Source organism: Solanum pennellii, chromosome 4 (assembly GCF_001406875.1).
Source record: "Solanum pennellii chromosome 4, SPENNV200".
In the NCBI taxonomy this organism is placed as follows: domain Eukaryota; kingdom Viridiplantae; phylum Streptophyta; class Magnoliopsida; order Solanales; family Solanaceae; genus Solanum; species Solanum pennellii.
The window spans coordinates 65,615,285-65,624,507 of record NC_028640.1 but is presented as its reverse complement, the minus strand read 5'-3'; positions in this window follow the sequence as shown (position 1 = coordinate 65,624,507).

Sequence of the window (9,223 nt, the reverse complement as noted above, 5' to 3'; positions counted from 1 at the left end):
TTGACTGCCATGATATAGCTCCCCCTGAAAAAGTAAACAAATATCCAGTAGTGGATTTTCTGTTATCAAGGTCACCTGCCATATCAGAATCTGTATAGCCTTTCAAGATTGGATTTGATACTCCAAAACACAAGCATTCATCTAAGCTTCCTCTGAGATACTTGAGTATCCACTTCACAACTTCCCAATGCTCTTTTTCCGGATTTTCGAGAAATCTACTGACAACACCAACTGCGTGAGCAATATCAGGTCTAGTGCACACCATTGCATACATTAGACTTCCGACGACGGAGGAATATGGAATTTTGGCCATGTTCTCTTTTTCCTCCCTAGCTGCAGGACACATCTTCTTGCTCAACTTCATATGACCAGCAAGAGGTATACTAACAGGCTTAGCATTGTTCATATTGAAGCGCTCTAGTACGCGTTCAATGTACTTCTTCTGGGACAAATAAATCTTCCTTTTATCTCTAAGACGAGTAATTCTCATGCCCAAAAATTGATTGGCATGACCCAAGTCTTTTATAGAAAAAGACTTACACAACTTTTTCTTCAGCTCGCCAATCTTGGAAGTATTCTTGCCCACAATCAACATATCACCCACATACAACACAAGGATGATAAAATCATTGTCAGAAAATTTTTGTATAAATACGCAATGATCTGAAGAAATCTTCTTATAGTCTTGCTCCCCCATAACAGATTCAAACTTTTTGTACCACTGTCTGGGAGCTTGTTTTAGGCCATAGAGACTCTTTTTGAGTTTGCATACAAAATTTTCTTTTCCATCTACTTTGAAGCCCTNATATAAATCTCTTCTTCTAGGTCACCGTGAAGGAAAGTCGTCTTCACATCCATCTGCTCAATCTCTAAATTAAGACTAGCAGCCAAACCTAGAAAAGTGCGAATCGAGGACATTTTCACAACAAGAGAAAATATTTCGTCAAAGTCAATACCTTTCCTTTGACCGAATCCCTTAACAACCAATCTAGCTTTGTACCTGGGCTTCAAGTTGTGTTCTTCAACTTTAACTTTGAACACCCACTTGTTCTTCAAAGCTCTCATGCCCTTGGGCCATTTTATCAACTCATAAGTGTGGTTTTCATGCAAAGACTTCATCTCGTCTTGCATGGCTTGAATCCATTGATTCTTGTGCTCGTCTTCCATGGCCTCCTCATAACATTCAGGTTCTCCCCCGTCAGTGAGTAACACATACTCATTGGGCGAATAACGAGAGGAAGGAAACTGCTGTCTTGTGGACCTCCGAAGCGGAATATTTAATTCGTCCACAACTTCATGAGCAACAGGATCATAAATAACAATATCATTGTTATTATCAACATCAACATATTGATTCGATACATGATTCTGGGCGTCACCATGATTATCAAACCTAACAACATCATGCAAACTTGTGTGAGGAACTTCATCATGATGAACTATACCATCAAAACTTGAAGATTCTACCTTCTCCGCTGTGTCAATATCTTCAATTGTTTGATTCTCCATGAAAATAATATCACGGCTTCTCACAAGTTTCTTTTCAATTGGATTATACAGCTTGTAACCAAATTCATCTAGGTCATATCCAATGAAGATGCATTTCCTTGTCTTGGCATCTAACTTTGACCTTTCATCTTTCGGCACATGTACAAAAGCTTTGCAATCAAATACTCTCAAATGGTCGTAGGAAACATCCTTTCCATACCAAACACTATTTGGTACATCACTTTGCAAAGCAACAGCAAGAGATAGATTAATAACATGTGCAGCGGTCAATAAAGCCTCACCTCAAAATGAGTTTAGCAACTTTGCTTCAGAAAGCAAACATCTAACTCTTTCCATCAAGGTCCTATTCATCCTCTCAGTCAAACCATTAAGCTGAGGAGTCTTGGGAGGAGTCTTCTGGTGTCTAATACCTTGATGCTTGCAGTATTCGTCAAATGGTCCACAATATTCACCATCATTATCAGTACGAATACATTTCACTTTCTTTCCAGTTTCTCTTTCAACTGAAGCCTGAAACTGCTTAAAGACACCTAACACTTGGTCTTTAGTCTTGAAGACATAGACCCAAAGTTTTCTCGAGCAATCATCAACGAAAGTGACAAAGTAAAGTGCACCACCCAATGTCTTTGTCTTCATTGGACCATATAAATCAGAGTGCACTAACTCAAGCAACTCTGTCTTTCTCGAAGGAGGGTAGGACTTAAAGAAAACTCTATTTTGTTTACCAGCCAAGCAGTGCTCACATTTTTCTAATTTATCACTTTGGAAATTTGACAATAATTTCTTCTTGGCTAGAACATTAAGTCCTTTCTCGCTAATGTGGCTAAGCCTCTTGTGCCATAATGTTGAAGAGCTATCGCTCTCAACCGCATTCACCATATCAACACAAGTAGAGGCCATAGTCCAGTATAAACCACAACGTTTGTTACCACGAGCCACAACCAAGGAAGCCTTAATGAGCTTTCATTTTCCATCACCGTTGGTACTAACATATCCTTCATTATCTAAAACACCAACAGAAATTAGGTGCAGACGAACATCAGGAGCATGTTTCATATTGTTCAAAACTAGTTTAGTTCCAACACTAGTTTCCAAACAAATTGTACCAATACCAACCACCCTAGAAACAGTCTCATTACCCATGCTCAAGGTTCCAAAATCACCAGGAGTGTAGGAAGAGAAAAAATCCTTCCTTGATGTCACATGAGATGCGGCACCAGTGTCCACAACCCAGCTTGACTCATCACAAGCAATACTTATCATGTTTGCATCAAGAACGGTAACAAGATCTTCGGTGGTGACGGTGGCTAGGCAATTTTCATTGCCATCTTCTTTAGTTTCCTCTTTGTTTTTGTTCTCCCTCTTCAACTTCCTACAGTACTTCTTTGTGTGCCCTTTCATGCCACAATGATAGCACTCAATATCCTTAAGTCTGCCTTTGGATTTGCTCCTATTTGTTCTCTATGCTGAGAACCATGAGTTTTATTTCTCCCCCTGGAGCCAGTTATCAGGACATCCGACGAAGAGGAACTTTGAGTTTTTCTTCTCATCTCTTCGTTCAAGACACTACTCTTGGCGGAATCCATAGAAATCACACCATCTGGAGCAGAATTTGACAATGACGTTCTAAATGTTTCCCAAGAATCTGGTAGGGAACCAAGTAGAAGCAAGCCTTGAATTTCTTCATCAAATTTGATGCCCATAGCAGATAATTGGTTCATAATCCCCTGAAAATTATTCAGATGGTCTGTCATCGGAGAACCATCATGATACTTCAAACTCAACATCTGCTTTATTAAGAACATTTTACTGTTGCCAGTCTTTCGAGCATACAAACTTTCAAGATGCTCCCATAGGGTTCGAGCATGTGTTTCCCCAGAAATATGGTTCAACACATTATCGTCGACCCATTGCCTAATGAATCCACAAACCTGTCTATGCAACAGATTCCACTCTTCATCTGTTTTATTATCAGGCTTTACAGTGGTAAATACTGGTTTGTAAAATTTCTTAACATAAAGCAGATCTTCCATTTTTCCCTTCCAAATGGCATAATTAACACCATTCAAAGTAACCATTCTACTTGTGTTGGCTTCCATTGTTTTCCCCAAAAAATATAGTTATCGCAAATCAAAGTAAATCTTTTCTGAGGTGGTGGTTCAGACTGTGCTGCAACCACAGAGTATACTCAGATAAAACCTTGGCTCTGATACTAGTTTGTTGGGAAAACGCGGACGAGCACAAAAATATATGTGATAAAAGTAATAGAAATAAAATAAAAAAATAACGACACCAAGAATTTTATGTAGAAACCCTTCTGAGTAAGGGAAAAAACCACGGGCCAAGAGGAGCAATTGATATTACTATAGTAAGGAATTTTACACTGTGTAGTCACGAATACAATACTCAAAGTGACTACTACACACTCAAAAGGAACAATACTCTTTTAGTTTCCGTCTTACTAAAATATCGCTCACACTCTATTTTTCTTCACAGACTATTTTCTTGTATAGTTTATAGAATACATCACTTTGCTCTCAAAATGGTTTTTTTCTCTAACTTGGTGTGTTCTATAAATGAGCAAGAATGCTCTATTTATAGAAGGATAAAACCATGCCTCTGTCACTAATGACATATGTAAATATAGCAAAGTCAAGAATGATTGCAAATCTTACCAATTTGCCAACCACCAAATCTTTTATTTTCAACTCCAATTACTATTTCTTTTTTAACAATTGCTTGTACCAATTGAATAGCTAAAGTTGACTTAAAAATGAGATGGATTCAACACAATCACTATAGAAGCCAAGCATCTTGTGAGGAGACTGTTGAAAAAATATCAAAAAAATGAAAATTAACTTATGCATGGTGCCATTGACCTTGAAAAGAGTACTTACGACAAAGTCTTGAGGAAAGTCCTCTAGAGATGCTTGGAGGCTAGTGGTGTGTCAACTTACATTAGGGCGACAAATGTCATGTATGATGGAATCAAAATTTGGGTTAAAACAATGCAAGGAGACTCAGAGCACTTTCCAACTAAGATATGGTTATAAGGATTATCTCTTAGCCCATTCTTGTCATGGTGTATATTATTTGCAAATTATATAGTATTAACTAATAAGACGTGTAACAAAATTAACACTTGGTTGGAGGTGGGGAGACAAGCTCTAGAGCCTAAGGATTTAGGTTGAGCATAACCAAAATAGAGTATCTAAAATGCAAATTCACTATTACAATTCATGAAACACACATGAAAGTGAGACTTGACATGCGATCTATCCCCAAGAAAAGATAATTTCAAGTTCGCGGGTATGTAATTTAGGAAAGTAGGAACATTAATTGTAGTATCATACATCGTATCGGTGTGAGCGAAAATGAAGTGGAGTTTTGTCTTTAATGTCTTCTGTGATAAAAAAAAAAAGGTACAACAAGAACTTAAGGTAGGTTCTATGGAGTGGTAGTTGGATCGACGTTATTGTATGGAGCAGAGTGCTCATGAGTCAAGAATTTTCTTGTTCAATGATGCATGTTATAGAAATGAGGATGCAGAGATAGATATGTTGATATACTACGAGAAATAAAATTAGGATAAAGTTATTTGAGATAAGGTAAGAGTGGTTTCTATGGTGGATAAGGTGATAAAAATGAGACTGGAATGGTTTTATCATGTGAATAGGATATGCCCAGATGCCCCAATGGGAAGATGCGAGAGGTTGAATATAGATACAATAGGCACGAAGAAAGGTAGAGTTATATGCTAAAAAAGTATTGTGGAGAGGTAATTAGACAAGACATGAAACAACTTCATATTATACCAAGAACATGACTTTAAATAGGAGGATGTGAAGGTCAAGTTTTAGATTTAGGATTGAAGGTTAGTAAATAGTGGAATATTATCTTATTCTTCGAGAGTGTAGGCTTGTTGGTGTATGTCGTTGTTCCAGTCGTATCCTTGTAAATCTTGCTTTTGATATCGTCTATCATTAATCATTTGTTTATTGTTCTTATTCCTTTCTTGTAGGATTTGCACTATATCTGGTTGTTATATTTTCTTCGATCCTCATCATATTTGAATTTATTATACTTGAGTTGAGGATCTTTCGAAAACAGTCTACGAGTCAATAAGAAAATTTACGTACATTCTATTTTTTTTCAATCTTAATTGTGAAATTTTACTAGATATGTCATTATTGTTACTGCATTTTAAAATAACAAATAATTTTAAAATTTATTTAAAAATCATGATAGATAATTGAGATCAATGAAGTATAACTTTTTTATTGAGATTCTCAAAGAAAGTAAAATGATTTTTTTGTTGCAAAAAAAACAGTCGAGTATTCTGCGATAAATAAATTTCAGTAATTTTTATTTATATCAAAAAAGATAACGAAGTGACTTCTTTATAGAAATTATTCCTCTTGAATATCATCCATTTTCAGCTCATTTCTCTGGCTGCTATATTTTTCTAAAATTCTCTCATTTTCCAAGAGTTCCTAATTAATTTTGCCTTTTGACCACTTCATTTACCATGTAAAGGGTTGTAACAAATTCATACTTTTTTCATTTAAAAATTAAGTCGTAAACTTTACTTATTTTAAAATAAAATAAAATAAATAAAAATATCATTTATTTTAAAATACAAAAAGTACTTTGATATGACTTTTTCTCATTTTTGTTATTTTTCTCTATACTACTTTATATTTATAATTTCTTGAATTGAAAATATATCAAATAAAATTTCTCTATCTTCAAAGCAAAGCGTCAATTTTTTATAAACTGTTATTTTGAAATCCTACTTTATAAGTTTATATATAATATATTACTATATTGATCATAATAAAACAATTTTGATATGAGTCCAATAGAGAGCTGAAAATTATACAGATACAATCCAAAATTTCCCAATTTTAGACTGGTTATAAAAATCATTTTAAACCAGAGGCAGGTCTAACAAAACATTTAAAATAAATTTGTCATACTATGCTTAGAAAAAGTCCAAAAATCATAAAGTTTTTTGTCATGTCGAGAGAGAAGTATCATATTATAAAGTATTCACGTGAAATATTTTAACCATGTGGGCCATTTTAGAGTCAAAAAGAAACTCACATGCACAGAGTTGGAACAGTAATGAACCCCGTGACTTGCCCATAAGACACCACAAGATTTGATTTTGATGCAAAAATTGTCTCTTTCCCATTTAACCAATAGCATGATACGGTGATAGAACTGCTTCATTCTTTATTAGAAGTTTTGAAATATAAAAAAATAAATATGTTGAGACTCGAGAGTATTATTCTTAAATGAGATTTGAATTTAATTAAAATTTCAATACGAATATCGAACATTAATTATGAAAAAAAAACAAAACAAAACTCATAATCAAAGCAAGTTGTATATATGTATATCAATATGAAATTGACAATCAAACAAACCTCCTACTACCAAGCTACTTGCATTGCATGCCCCACCCAAGATTCTATCTCCCCCCTTGGGGGTTTCCTTCGGTGGCGGACCTATAAAAGGTTATGTGGGTCATAAAAAAACATCGTATATATAGATGTATATTTAATTAGTTTTTAAAATTTTATATGTATATATTAACTTTTGATCTTACTAACACAAGGATGACCCTTGACCGAGTGGTGAAGAGGGTTTAATTTTCCTAGCTAGTTTGAGTTTGAATCGCTTTTATCGTATTTTAATTTTATTTTTTATATCTTAAAACTAATTCGTGAAAATCACGTGTCCGCCACTTGTTTCCTTCAAATTCCCTCTTCCCTTTTTCCTTTTTATTCCCCTTTGATGTCCTCCCTATCACACAATTTCAACTCAACAATAAAAATATTTTTTGTATTATTTTAAATAAAATTAATGATGATTATATTTTAATTGATAAAAATGAGATTAAGAAGAAAGAAAGAAAATATTTTTTTATTTTTCATTAGTTAGAATTTTTTTATAGAAGTAGAGACACAAATAAGAGTTATTTAAAATTTATTTGAAAAAAGTGTTTTACAAGAAAGGAATATATTTTTCTTAGAAAAATAAATTTTGTCCAACTACTATTTTTAAATCAAACTATTAATGACAATGAATCAATTTGGGATCACAAATTCATAAGTAATTGAGCTTACATTTGGCGAACAACAAGCCTAAATGCATGCATAATAGACTTGATTTATTTATTTTTTAATTCTTTTTGAGAATACTCCTTCCAATAATGCATATATATATATATATATATAGATATCGATATAGATATAGATATATTAGAAGAGAGTTTTGAATATTTCAACATATTAGCTTGGTGACATTATAAGAAAGTTTAAGGGTATAATAGTATTTTCATAGATTAATTTGCTTAAAAGAAATTGTAAGTTTAAGGGTATAATAGTATTTTCATAGATTAATTTGCTTAAAAGAAATTGTACTTTCTGTTTGAATCTGTAGACCATATGAGCAAGTACTTAAAAAATCCATCCTTTTCTTTAAATTACAATTGCTACCATTCACTGAAATATTATTAAATGTGATTGGGACCCATTGAACATCAATTGTAGAGTTGTGTCAGTAGTGTTCCCTCAACTTTTTGCCCTTTTTTGTTTTCCTAATAAAAATAAAACACTATGGTCATTTTATTTATGAAATGTTCATTGATGAGTTTGGAATTGGTAATAATTTTTTTTTTAAATGAAGTATTATTAATTCATATTGAAAATGTATTATATAATAATTTTCCTGAATTGTTATATTGCATTAAAAAAGTTATGAATATTGAAATTTTAATAAATGATCTTATATAATTATAAAGTATTATATATAAAAATAATAATAAAATAATTAAAAGGTAAAATAGAGAGTACGAATGGTAATTTTTTGATCATCTCTACAAATGATAAATAGAGTGAATTAGAAAATGAATGAAGAGAAAATTTTTTATTTTACTCTCCGAATAGAGAATAAAATAAAAATGGATCGGAGATAGATATTCATAGTTGATAAATACAATCTTTAAAATCATTTATACTTAAATATAAATAATAAATTTTTAACAATTAAAAAATATCATATAAAATAAATGAAAAAATCGATAGACTCCTTACACTAGAAATAATTTATTGTGATTAAAAAAATCCTCTTTTACTATATTTATAATTTTAGATAATTGAGATTATTTATTAAAATATCAATAGTATATAAAATTTATAATTATGCATAATTTTATCCTAATATTTTATACTTCAATATAATATTGAGCCCGTGCTAACACGAATTATTTTAACTATTATATATATATAAAAGACGTACATTCTTTTTTTATATATATTTTAGAAATTATAATTAATACTGTACCAAACTCCAACTTGGCGGGGGCAAAGAAATAGACACGTAAACATAATAACACCCAACTATAAATAATTTAAAATTAACGGATTTAAATTAGATATATTATTAGTGTAATAAATGGTTTCAGGGATGAACATAACCACATTAATTTGAGTTTTCTAAATATCAAATTAAATTATTTATGTTTAATTTTTAAATTGATAAATCATTAGATTAATAAAATATGAATTTTGAGTTTTATCGAGTTTTCTAATTTTTATGATAAACAATTCTTATAAACGTATAATTAATGTATGCTTCTGTAGTCTTATTAAAAATAACTATTTAAGATGTTTCACAAAATATCACAAAATTTCAACTTCAATAG